The following is a 13,952-nucleotide window of genomic DNA, read 5'->3' on the forward strand; positions in this document are numbered from 1 at the left end:
CAATGATTCTGGTCATGAAAGCCTTCGACAATACAATGTATCCAATTGTCTGGTGATTATGTGGAAAAGAGAATAGTGGTAGTTAGAGAGCACATTCTAAGGATTATTTCTTTGTTGATTTATTAGAATATTCCCATCCAAACCCAAGTAACGAAGGTGGAGGCATTACTTTTCATTCAACCCTCCTCGTTACCCATATTCTCGGGTCAGCTTCTCAACCCGCTGCCCAGACACAGCCCTGAGGGATCCCCCTGGGAAGTAGCCCTGTGTCATGCGATGGGCTCTGTTGGGCTCCGTCCTGGCTGCGTCTCCGAAGCGTCCTAGGATGGGGAAAAAGCCCCGTGTGATGAGGTCGCTTGTAAACAATAACAGATCCACCGCCCTGAGCCACAACAGTGAAAAGCGGTGCCAAAGATGCCTTGATTGTCCGGTGTAGACACGCTCTTGCTCTCCCCGGGAGGGCTCACTGAGCCAGCCATGCCCTCCCATCACTTCCAGGAAAAGAGTGCCAAATTGGTCTGGGTGGCGAGGGCAGGGAGGGAGGGAGGGAGGGAGGGAGGGCGAGCGGGCAGCCCCCGTCCTTGGCAGATGGCCTTTACCCAGTGTGCATTGTTTCCCTGTAGTCTCCCTCTCGCTCTCCTTTATCCCTTGTAATTGGATCCTGGAGGGAGGGAGGAAAGGGAGGAGGAGGAGGAGGAGGGGGAGGAGGAGGGGAGGCTGCTCCTCTGCGGCGGGGCGGAGTGTGCTTCCTTTGGGGGGAGGGGGAGAGAGGCCGAAGAGTCCCGAGGCTTTGGCCCGCGCCTCCCTCTCGCTCTCGCTCTCGCTCTCTCTCTCTCGCCTGCCAAGCGTTGGATTTCATTGTTCGGGGCTGATGTCACTCCCAGTTGTCACAGACGCCTCTCCCGGTGACAATGTGGGACTAGGAGGCACAAAGGAGCCCTCCGGACAGAGCCCCAAGGTAAGGGGGTCCTTCCTGGGAGGCTGCGAAGGGGTGGGCCAAGGCACGGGCAGGCGCTTCCCTTCCCCAAGATTGCCCCCAATTCGGAAGCCCCGTCCGTTCCTTGCTTGCCGCGAGCGAGGCTCCGTCTGGAGGCAGCGCCGGGAAGAGGAAAAGTTTGGAGGGACGCCACTCTCCGCCCCGGCCGGGGGAAGAGTCCGGGGGTCTTTGTCCGGCCGTGGGGTCTTGCTTCCCTCCATGGCTCCCTCCAACTCCCGCTTTTGTCCTGGCAACGGCTGCTGCCCGGAGTTCGCCGCCACTTCCCAGCCAGGCGCGTGGATGGGCTCCGCGTGGGTTTCCTCCCCAAGATCTGCCTTTCCTCCTCCTCCTGGGGCTGCAGCGAAGGGTCCCAACTTCGCCCCCCTTTTCTGTTCCTTCCCCCCAACTTTATCCCCCTTTTGAGAGTCGGGGAGTCGAAGCCAAGGTGTCTCTCACTCAGTAGATCCAGTTGGGATGGAGTCCATTCTTCCCGGGGTTGAATGAATGCAGTCTAAAACCTCTTTAACTGCCCTGGATCCAAGCTATGGGATCCTGGGATGTGTAGCTTGGTGAGGCATCAACACTCTTTGGCAGAGAAAATGACCGACCTTGTGAAACTACAGCTCCCACTGGGTCCCAGAGTATCGAGCTATCAAGGCCATGGTCCAGTCCTCCCAGTTGGGATGGAGTCAAACCTTCCCCAGGTTGAATGAATGCAGTCTGGCACCTCTTTAACTGCCCTGGAGTCAGCTATGGGATCCTGGGATGTGTAGCTTGGTGGAGCACCAACCCTCTTTGGTAGAGAAGGTAACAGACTTGTGAAACTACAGCTCCCACTGGGTCCCAGAGCATTGAGCTATCAAGCCCATGATCCAATCCTCCCAGTTGGAATGGAGTCAATCTTCCTTGGGGTTGAATGAATGCAGTCTGGCATTTATTTAACAGCCCTGGAGCCAGGTATGGGATCCTGGGATGTGTAGCTTGGTGGGGCCTCAGCCCTCTTTGGCAGAGAAAATGACTGACCTTGTGAAACTACAACTCCCACTTGGTCCCAGAGCATTGAGCTATCAAGTGGTAGCAAGCTGCATTCATTCTACAGCAGGCATGGGCCACCTTGGGCCCTCCCTCCAAGTGTTTTGGATTTCAACTCCCACCATTCCTAACAGCTTCAGGCCCTTTCTTTTTCCCCTTCGGCCGCTTAAGTGGCTGAAGGGGGAAAGGAAGTGGCCTGGGGCTGTCAGGAATGGTGGGAGTTGAAGTCCAAAACCCCCGGAGCTATGTTTCTCAACCTTTCTAATGTCGTGACCCCTTAATACAGTTCCTCATGTTGTGGAGATCCCCAACCATAAAAGTATTTTGTTGCTACTTCATAACTGTAATTTTGCTACTGTTATAATGTAAATATCTGACATGCAGGATGTATTTTCATTCACTGGACCAAATTTGGCACAAATACCAATACGGCCATATTTGAATACTGGTGGGATGGGGGGGGGGGGTTGATTTGTCATTTGGGAGTTGTAGTTGCTGGGATTTAGAGTGAACATACAATCACAGAGCATTCTGTACTCCACCAATGATGGAATTAAACCAAACATATCACACAGAACTCTGATGACCAACAAAAATACTGGAATTGTTTGGTAGGCATTGACTTTGAGTTTTGGAGTTGTAGTTCACCTACATCTAGAGAGCACTGTGGACTCAATCAATGATGGATCTGGACCAAACTTGGCATGGATATTCAATATGCCCAAATGTGAACACTGGCGGAGTTTGGGGAAAATAGACGTTGCCATTTGGGAGTTGTAGTTGCTGGGATTTGTAGTTCACCTACCATCAAAGAGCATCTTGAACCCCACCAACAATAGAATTGGGCCAGACTTCCCACACAGAACCCCCATGACCAACAGAAAATGCTGTGTTTTCTGATGGTCTTTGACAACACCTTTGACTCCCCCCAGAGATCCCGATCCCCAGGGTTAGAAACACTGCCATGCAGGGAGGCCCAGGTTGGCCCATGCCTGTTCTACAGCATAGCGGCACCCAAGGAATGTTCAGTGCTGAAGGTGGGGCATTTGTGGGGATGAGTGTGGATGGAGGTCTCTCTGGAAGCCCCTTTATTCCCTGTTGCTCCCTATTTATTCTCAGCTCTGGAGGGGGCACCAGATCTCCTCCTCCTCCGCCCTCCCTTTACTGGGCATCCTTCTCATGCCACTCTATTCTCAGCTCTCTCCTGGCGCTGGCCACCTGCCCTTTCCATTTGTTTCCCTTTCCAAAAGCAGGAGGCTTTTATAGCTCCAACCTGTCAGCACAATGGGGACTCCTAAGCTCTTAGGACTTCTCCCTACTTTTTTTTTTTTTTTTTGCCAGTGCACCTCCTTCTCTTTTCTGGTGGGGAACTGCTTGCCTCATGCCTGGCCTCTCACAGCCAATCCTCAGGAAAGTAAGCGGCTGAGGAGGAAAAGGAAAGGGCCTGAGGCTGTTAGGAATGGTGGGAGTTGAAGTCCTAAATACCCAGAAGGCCCAAGTTTGGCTCCAGGGACTCAGCAAAATCTAACTCTTTCTCTTCAAGTCTGCTAGAGATACGGGGGGGGGGGGGGGGGATTTCCTGAGGTGTTCATCACTGCAAAGGAAAAGAATTATGGAGAAATAATAATAACAACAACAACAACAACAACAACTTCGTTTTTATACCCCTCCTCCATCTCAGGGCGGCTTACATAGGGACAAGCCTGAAACAAACATGGTGAAAAATATACACTCGGATATAAAATACAACAACATAATAAAATAAAACAGTAACATTGTATATAAAAGCAACCATCAAACCAAAACCAATGAACCTGCAATAGTAAACAATTCCTGGGCTCATGTGGACAACTCAATTGTGAGGATAGGGCTGGTGGGTAATGTGCATACATACTTCTTCGTGAAGTTTTCATGTGCCAAACGTTGTGGCAAGATGATGCCCAAATGTCAAGGCATAGTTCTCTGGGAAAGTGCTGCTCTTAGGGTTTGCCATAACATGAAAGGTCAAGGGAAGTTATGGTTCCTCTCTAGTCTGCTATGGAATAACACTGTGTCCAATTCTGAGCACCACAACGCAAGAGGGATATTGAGAAGCTGAACGTGTCCAGAGAAGGGCAACTGAAATGATCAAAGGTTTGGAAGCCAAGCCCTATGAGGGCTGAGGGAACTGGGTATGTTTAGTTTGGAGGAAAGAGGCTATGAGAGCCATATTTAAATACAATAGAGTCTTGCTTATCCAACCTTCACTCATCCAACGTTCTGTATGATCCAACACAGTCTGCCTCTCACCCGGATTCACTTCTGTTTGAATACATTGCAATGTTTTGGTACTAAATTCGTAAATACAGTAATTACTACATAACGTTACCGTGTATTGAACTGCTTTTGCTGTCGATTTGTTGTAAAGCATGATGTTTTGGTGCTTCATTTGTAAAATCATGACATAATTTGACATTTAATAGGCTTTTCCTTAATCCCTCCTTATTATCCAACATTTTGGCTTAACCAACATTCCATCAGCTCATTTATGTTGGATAAGCGAGAGACTACTGTATTTGAAAGAATGTCATAAGCAAGAGGGAGCAGACTTGTTACTTGTTACTGCTTGCCTCTTGCCTGGCATCTCACAGCTAATCCTCGGGAAATATTCATTTTTGGTCCCTTGTTCTTCACAGCCCTGCCTCTCTCTTCCTTTGCCTCTTCTGTCCCTTATATCTCTGCCCCATTCATCTTCCTTCCTGCCCTATTTCCAAGCTGGCAGCGCTGACAACGAGGCCCAGATTGCCATTAGGGTAATCCCCTGGGGGACAGGCTGGGTGATGATGAATCTCTACCCGGTTCCTTCTTCCATTTGCCACACAGCCTCCATTTCCCGCACCTGCCCCCTTCTTTTGGTGGCAGACTGCACCCCCCAACCCCTACATCCACCCTTTTGTTCCCAAACATTGCTGAAGGCCTTCCCTACCCACTCTGTTACTGACCAAGACCAGAGGACCGAGCCTCACGTACAATATGCAAAAGTGCCGATGGAGTTGGCAATGGTACAACCAACGGAAATGGACCTTGTCTCAGCCAGACTGGTCTCACAGCAGAGACGTTGCAAGGAATTCTAATAGACTCAATTCCCCGGCTATACAGAACTCTCCTCCCCTTTGTATTATGGAATAGAACACATTGATGCATGTTGGCAGTGGCGATCCTGAAACAAATTCCCTTTGTTGCCTACTTAGTTGCCCCATTGTTGTGGGGTGGGAATGATTTAGGCCGCAAAGATAGTTGTATTTAGACTCCGAGGTCTTTGGTATGTTTATACAAGTTCTGTTGAAATCAATGAGTGTATATCAGGCATGTGCAAACTTGGGCCCTCCAGGTGTTTTGGACTCCAACTCCCACCATTCCGAACAGCCTCAGGTCCTTTCCTTTTCCCCCTCAGCCGCTTAAGTGGAGGATGTTAGGAATGGTGGGAGTTGGAGTCCAAAACACCTGGAGGGCCCAAGTTTGACCATGCCTGGTGTATAGGCTTACTTTCAGTGAAAAAAATAGAGTGTAAGTCTTCAAATTCAAGCCACTTCCTGAGTTAAATGAGATGGCAATGTACCAAATGAGTTTCTTTTTTCCCCTTATCCAGCTGAAACATCATAAAAAATAGAACCAATGGCAGGTAGTGAACACAATATATGATACGTAAATAAATAAGAGAGATATATGTATCCTTTATCTTGTCAGAGTTTTTAATTAGTTTTAATTAATTGTTTTTAATAATTACATGTAGCCCGCCCATTGTCTCTGTGTCTATTGTAATTCTTATATTGTTATGTATTCATAGGTTCTATGTAATTATGATGTTGTTTATTGTTTGCGTTTTCGGTTGTGTTTTGGTTCTCTTTATTGTAATTCTTGTTTGGGCCTGACCCCATGTAAGCCGCTCCGAGTCCCCATAGGGGAGATGGTGGCAGGGTACAAATAAAATTTATTATTATTATTATTATTATTATTATTATTATCCATATTGTTGCTACTATTCCTTCATGGAGCCCATGGTGGCACAGAAGGTTAAACTGCTGAGCTGCTGAACTTGCTGACCGAAAGGTCAGTGGTTCACCGGGAAGCAGGGTGAGCTCCCGTAGTTAGCACCAGCTTCTGCCAACCTAGCAGTATGAGAATATGCAAATACGAGTAGATAAGTAGGTACCACTTCTGTGGGAAGGTAATGGCGCTCCATCCAGTCATGCTGACCACATGACCTTGGAGGTGCCTACAGACAAAGCTGGCTCTTTGGCTTAGAAATGGAGATCAGCACCATCCCTCAGAGTTGGATAGAAGTAGACTTAAGGTCAAGGGGAAACCTTTACCTACTCCTTCATGCCAGAACAAATAATTAAAGCATATGAGAGTTAGGATATTTTTCACTCATTCCGTGGACATTCCTGCAGACCTTCTGCCCAGCCAGAATGAGGAGACATCCTTAGTTTCAAAGCAGAATTATCTAGCAGATGTTTTACAGAATTCACCAAATGGCTGGAACGTGTTTTGTTTGTTTTGAAATGACGGTTCCTGCCTGTTAGGATTTGAGCATCCTCCTGCATCATTGCTTCTAATTAAAGACAAAACATTTAGGATACTGTGTTCTGTCTCATGTGACCAGCATCCTCCTTCATAAGGCCTTTTCTTAAGGATGTCTGCGGGGTGTTTTCTACAGTAGGAGCACTGTTCCAGCAAAGTCATCATCCTGCTTATGGTGCTTTTATAGCCTTGGCTCAATTATCCAAATTCCCCTTTGTCCCCAAACATTTGCTCCTTTGTCCTTTGAACATCCACACATCCTCCACCCTGTCCTGTCCTGTCCATGCAATTTGTGTACGAAACATCAATATTCAGAGCAGCTCTGAGGTCATCTTTCGAAGGGCTTCTACTTTCCTCCTCTTCACTATTCAAGGAACACACCAAGAATTGTTCTTGTGCTCCAGTAAGAGATCCCTCTCATGAGAAAGCTGGGGGTGAGCTGGGGAGGATTAATGAGAAAGCTGCCCACGTAAGCAAGCTTCCACTGGCAGCTTATTAAAACTATGTTATTCTTTGTGCCCTTCAGCTGCATTTGTAAGAAACGGGAGGAGAGATCTTAAGAGTGGCTTTGTGAAGAAGTTGAGATCCAATCAATGACACAGATGCCTCAAGAAAGACTTTGTCTTCATGCATTTGTAGAGAGATAGCATTGAATCACCCTGCACTTGGGATTTATCATATTTTCATCACATGACGATGTAAATAGTACAAGACTCAAATGTCTGTCCACCAACAGCTCCAATAATGTGTGATATTAAAAAGATCTGTTGCAAATGGGTGTTTCTACAGTGGTAACTACTGGCTTCCTTACGACTTCTGTTTTATATTCCTTCCATTGAACAAGGGATTTGTGTGTGATACTCCTTTTAGGATTACTCAGGCTGGAAGAGATTCTGAGCAGTCCATTCTTAGCCAAGAAGATGACCAACACCAATATCGTAACTGTAATTTAAGATAAGACTGTCCAACTCTGATTAAACCATTATTCTAACCTTTTTCAATATAAATGTGCTTATGTATCTTTCCAATAATAATAATGTTGTTGTTGTTCATTCGTTCAGTCGTCTCCGACTCCTCGTGACCTCATGGACCAGCCCACGCCAGAGCTCCCTATCGGCCGTTACCACCCCCAGCTCCCTCAAGGTCAGTCCAGTCACTTCAAGGATGCCATCCATCCATCTTGCCCTTGGTCGGCCCCTCTTCCTTTTGCCTTCCACTTTCCCCAGCATAATTGTCTTCTCTGATAATAATAATAATAGAGTAAAGTAATAAATGTTATAGTAACAATAATAATAGAGTAAAATACTAAATGTAATAATAATAATAATAATAATAATAGAGGTAAACAGTAATATAATAATAATAATAATAGTAATAATATAGAGTAAAATACAGAGTAAAATAATAGATAGCTTTGACTCAAGTGTAAGCCAAGGATTATACTAAAAAAAAAGGGCTGAAAAACTCAGCTTATGCTCAAGTATATAAGTACTTCCAATAACATCCATTGCTCTGTGTGTCATTAAAATGAATTGCAGCCCAGTTGCATTTTGTTGCTACTTTATTTGGTAGAATTGACTCTGGAAATGAAGCAGCCTTTGAAGCAAGAGTTCACTTTTATTGAACACATAGTCCTCCAGGTTTTTGGACTTCAACTCCCACAATTCCTAACACCTGAAAGGCCAAAGTTTGCCCATGCCTGACGCAGAGCATAACCTCAACAGAAAGGAGTTCTAACCAACAGGCAATTATAATTTTAACAGTGAAGCTTTGAGAATTTTCCCAGTGTTGTTTTTACGAATTATATTTTTTGAGGAAACAGTTTTCTATTTAGCAATGCCCTTGTGACTTTTATCTCAAAGCAACAAGCTTTTCTTGTATGTCATCTTTAATTTTAGTGCATTGCCTCCCAGACAACCTCACCACAGACCCTTTGCAAACCAGAGTTCATGGAAAATGTGTTTCCTGTGTAAGATTTAAGTGGGATTAGATATTGACTGCAGGCTCCCATAAAATGCAATAAACTTCGTGCCAACAAAAGCTAGCTACTGTGACCTGCTAACAGTCTGGTCACAGCGTTTATTTCTAAGTTATGGATTTTAGATCATTGAAAATCACTTTTACATTGTAAGCTTTGGGAACAGCAAAAGTGCTGAGGTTGATATTCTTAAAGGGCATTTTTTATTGTTGATCATTCTCAGAAGTATCTATTCATATGTTCACCCATTCCTGTGATGGGTTTTTAAAAATGGAATTTAACCATTTTTACCATGAGCTTTGAACCTTTCATGAAGAAAAAGAAAGATTATTGTTAAATCCTCCCACTTCTAAATTTAATGAAAAATCTAACACAATAAAAATACCCTGAAAGCAAAGAGCACACAAATGGAAAGTTTCAACAATCAATAGGTAAGAAAAACAAACAAACAAGAAAGGAAAAATGCATTGTATATTAGCTGTAATTACCTAGTTTTTGAAATCTGTAATTGTATTTTTTTAGCTTTGAAGATAGGCAATGCAAACCATGAACTCTTTTTGAATGTACTTTTCTATGGGTTTTCCGGGCTGTATGGCCATGTTCCAGAAGCATTCTCTCCTGACGTTTCACCCACATCTGTGGCAGGTATCCTCAGAGGTTGTGAGGTCTGTTGGAAACTAGGCACTGAGGTTTATATATCTGTGGAATGTCCCAGGTGGGGTGCTTTTCTATCTTCTGATCCTTGGTATAGTGTCATAATGACACTGATTTTCCATTTGTCATAATTCATTCCTTTGCGGAGAGAAAAAGCGGGGTATACATAAATATCACCATCATCATCTGACCTCAGTGGTGTGTATTTCTAACTGGATATTCATGAGATGGTACAGTGAGATCCACATAACTATGGAATTGATATTTGTGCCCAGCAAAAATTGTTCCCTCTTGAAATATGCTAAGTTCTCCAAGACAACTCTATGGTTTTCTGGGACTGGAAGTGAGGCAATTTGATAGCATTCAGTTGTGGCCACGATTTCAAGAAATTGTGGGTAAACTGGAAATCCATTCCTATGGATATGGGGATCTTACTATACTCAGAAAATAAAAACATATACATGACAAAAGGGGAGTCTATTATTTCTGTAGAAATTAAATAACAAAAGACACCAGCCAAGCTCTTCCTGACAGGGAAGTTTTCTGTATCAAGAATTCTCTGTTGAATTTTGTTTATCCTAACGGAGTGGTTGTGGTCTTCATGGCTTGCAGAAAGTCCTTGCTCAGGCCCTGGGACCCCCAGGTGGGGCTGGGGAGAAGATGCCATCTGAGACCTTGGGGAACCACCACTGGTGGGTTTACAATACTGAGCCAGGTGAACCAGTGGTCTGACTTGATATGAGCCAACTTTTCAAGATGTTTGTATCACTCCTGAAAAAGAATAAGCAATGAGTTGTCTGCAGTTTTTCCTCTTAAGGAATGAATGGATTCAGGGAATAACATCAGCGCAGAAATGCAAAGCTTGCCTCAGCATAATAAATAGGAATGCCCCCCAATGCAGTAGGGCTTGCTTATCACATTTTAAAATAAGCAAAGCAACACACATTGCTGCTTCTCTCCCATGGAAATGCCCTTAAGTCCATAGTATAACATAACCTGGGTCTTTCAGGATATATCCTTCCTGTGACGTGAAGGGGCATAGAATAGCAGCAGTGAACATGGTTGGAGGTGCAAAGGATGGGTCTTGTCTAGTTAGGCAAAGTATGCTGCAACCTTATCAGCAGAAACAACTTAGTTAGAAATTATTGCAGTTGTAACATCATAAATCAAATGTCTAAATATAAGTGTGCATATGTGTTTATGTGTTGACGTGTGTGTGTGTGTGTGTGTGTAAGTCTAGTCATGTCCATGGTGCTCTAAGCCAAAGAATCGGCGTTGTCCATAGATACCACCAAGGTCATGTAGCCAGCATGACTGCATAGAGCGCTGTTACCTTCCCGCCGGAGTGGTACCTATTGCATGTTTTTGAACTGCTAGGTTGGCAGAAGTGTGGGCTAACAGTGGGAGCTCACCCCACTCCCTGGATTTGAACCACCAACTTTTTGGTGTGTATATGTACATTTGCAAATAAAAGAGAAAATGCCAAAGAATGACCACAGAAAAAATAATGCAAAGTACCTACGGTAGTAAAAGCACAGCAAATTTGTTCACAAAGAAAATAACTGGCTCCTCTCCAGTCTGGAAAATAATATAGTCATGATAAGTGGAGAGAAGAAAAATATTTTTATCCTTAAGGGAAAAAAGCATAGAAAGCTAACATCCTTCTGCATACAATATGTGCAACAGAGAAAACTGAATTAGGGAAGCATCATTCTTCTTTACTGTCAATAACCTCTTATTCCTGTGTACACATTGAAAAGAACACTTTAAAAACTGAGTACTTTTGCTTTGTCCTGATTCGTTTAGTAAAATATTATTTTCCTAGTAGTTTCCTGACTTACAATAATAGAATCAAAGAATCATAAAGTTGGAGGAGACCACAAGAACTAGCCAGTCCACCCCATTTTACCATGCAGGAACACACAATCAAAGCACTCACATCAGTTGGCCACCCAGCCACTACTTTAAAAAGGACTTGTTTTTGTTTTGGTTATAATAAGAGCTGATAATAAAAGGGAAAAGGTCTAGAATTTCTCTTGGATTTGTGACTGCATTCTAGCTTCTTGAAAGATCCCAATACAGTATAATCCCTGTATCTATGGGGGATGGAGTCCAAGCCCCTCCATGGATACCTGAAATGGTATTTATTTGTTTGTTTATTGCTGTCAAAAGTGAATTGAGAATACAGTTATAATGCATACATAAACCACAAACAAAGTTAAAATCTTGGCACTGTACTAAATGTTCTTTGACCAGAAGCTGGCCACTTCAAGGGCCTCAGGTTTTGCTGTAAGAAGCTCCTCCATTGAGCATGTGGCAGGGCTCAGGCTGCATTGTAATAAGTGATCTGTGTTTGCTCTTCTCCACATTCGCATGTCATGAACTCCAGTTTTGAGTAATAGTCAACCCTAAATTTTGATCCTACTTGTCCAAAAGCATACCAAAGAATTGCACTGGAAAATCTAGAAGGCCCACAAACACTTCCAGGGGTGGCTTTTTTTTTTTTTTTTTTTTTTTTTTTTTTTGGAGCATGAGTAACTGAAGTCATGGATTCCAAATCTCTGGATAAGGAGAGTTATACTACTGTACTTATGACCTTGCTGGCTGAAATTAATAACACTGACTTATTTAAACATCAAGTTTCGTTTTAGAGGCAGCATGAGATTTCTCATTCTCCTTTTGTCTTTTTTATACTGAACATTTTATACTGAAACAGACTTACGAGGCTGTCTCCCTGCAAAGTGCTATCTTGAGTTACCTTGCAATACATTGGCCACAGGACTGATTTGAAGTCTTTTCTATCCTTCCTTTAGATGCATTCTGGACATATTTGTCTTCAAGTAGTGAAACTTTTTGCCATTCTGAACTGTTGTTTGTCTCTGTATATGGTTGTTTAAAACAAAAAGCTAAGCTGGCAAATATGCAGGGTGTACCTAATCTGAATGGAATCCCCAGTGTCGTAGTGGGTTAAAACGCTGAGCTGCTGACTTGCTGACCAATTGTTGGTGGTTAGAATCCAGGGAGAGGGTGAGCTCCTGCTGTTCGCTCCAGCTTCTGCCAACCTAGCCGTTCAAAACCATGCAAATATAAGTAAATCAATAGGTACTGCTTCAGTGGGAAGGTAACTGCGGTCCATGCAGTCATGCTAGCCACGTAACCTTGGAGGTGTCTACGGACAACTTTGGCTCTTCGGCTTAGAAATAGAGATGAGAACCAACCCCCAGAATCAGGCACGACTAGACTTAATATCAAAGGGAAACCTTTACTTTTACTTTATTTGAAGATGCATAGTCGACATTTATGGGGAAAGATTCTGAAAACACACTAAAAATAACAAAGCCACTTCAAATGAACGTAGTTTGCAGAGTTGATAGGTGGATCAGGGGAACTGATTCAAAAGGGATTATTTATGGATTTTAGAAGCAGAATTTCATTAGAATGAGAGGACTACCAGAACCATATTCTCAAACTGTTTTAGGAATATTGTCCATGATTTTTTTTTCTTGTGACGAGCGACTTGAGAAACTGCAAATCGCTTCTGGTGTGAGAGAATTGGCCGTCTGCAAGGATGTTGCCCAGGGGATGCTGGGAAGTTTTGATGTTTTATAATCCTTGTGGGAGGCTTCTCTCATGTCCCCATACGGGGAGCTGGAACTGACAGAGGGATCTCATCCATGCTCTCCCCGGATTCGAACCTCTGACTTGTCAGTCTTCAGTCCTGCAAGCTCAAGGGTTTAAACCAGGGGTCCTCAAACTAAGGCCCGGGGGCCGGATGCGGCCCTCCAAGATCATTTCCCGGCCCTCACTCAGGGTCAACCTAAGTCTGAAATTACTTGAAAGCACATAACAACAACAACAGTCCTATCTCATCAGCCAAAAGCAGGCCCACACTTCCCATTGAAATACTAATAAGCTTATATTTGTTAACATTGTTCCTCATTTTAATTAATGTATTGTTTTTAAGTGTTTTTTACACTACAAATAAGATATGTGCAACAAAGGAATTAATTCATGGTTTTTTTTTTTTCAAATTATAATCCGGCCCTCCAACAGTTTGAGGGACTGTGACCTGGCCCTATGTTTAAAAAGTTTGGGGACCCCTGGTTTAAACCATTGCACCACCGGCGGTGGAATCAGGGCATATGCACATTTTATTTATACAGAGTATTTACAATTACATTTGAAAGTGGTCTTATAGTAGTTGTTCTGTTCCTTCAAATAATTTGTAACTTATGGTGGTCCTATTGCAGAATTTCTCTGGGGCTGAGACTCTGTGAGTTTCCATATTTAGCCCAGGTTCTCAAATTCATGATCCAGTGTTCAAATCACTATGTCATTGGGCTTCTCTTACAGCACTACTGTCCTATTTATATATGTACCTGAAAAAGGGAGCTGCAGTTGGTCAAGCTTTCCCGTGTTTAATGCGTTTAAGCAGCAAAATATTGTTTATTTTAAAAAACCAGTCTTGTTATGGTAAGGAAGAGGAATCATTGCATGAAGACTGGAGAGCTCGAAGACAGTAGACTTGTTTAGCGACACATGTGAGCTTCAGATGATGCCCAGTGTGGATTTTTTTCCTTCTTCAGCTGGTAAAATATAGCTCTCTCCTCATGCTCGCCTAGCCTTTGACAGTAAGCTGCGTGCTTTGATGGAGAGCTCTGCTGAGCCCTGGGAGCCAAACTGCTGTCAATGGATCAGGGACTAATAAGAGGTGTGGGCCGATGATCCTTTCCATTGGCAGATATTGTC

General features: G+C 43.7%; 1 protein-coding gene across 6 annotated transcripts in view; it reads left to right on the forward strand.

Annotated features, from left to right (window-relative positions):
- The first annotated feature begins 731 nt into the window (after window positions 1-731).
- The window catches only part of PCBP4 (poly(rC) binding protein 4), a 100,754-nt gene continuing 87,533 nt past the window's right edge, over window positions 732-13,952 (forward strand). For 3 of the 6 annotated variants that reach the window (XM_060765827.2, XM_060765826.2, XM_060765828.2), the window contains exon 1: window positions 733-958. The gene's annotated coding sequence lies outside the window, so the exon portion shown is untranslated. Of the gene's footprint in view, window positions 959-13,952 lie in introns of all 6 variants that reach the window. The other 3 variants (XR_010909162.1, XM_060765825.2, XM_060765832.2) reach the window with 3 other exon arrangements.

The sequence above is a fragment of the Anolis sagrei genome, chromosome 2, assembly GCF_037176765.1.
Source record: "Anolis sagrei isolate rAnoSag1 chromosome 2, rAnoSag1.mat, whole genome shotgun sequence".
Classification (NCBI taxonomy): domain Eukaryota; kingdom Metazoa; phylum Chordata; class Lepidosauria; order Squamata; family Dactyloidae; genus Anolis; species Anolis sagrei.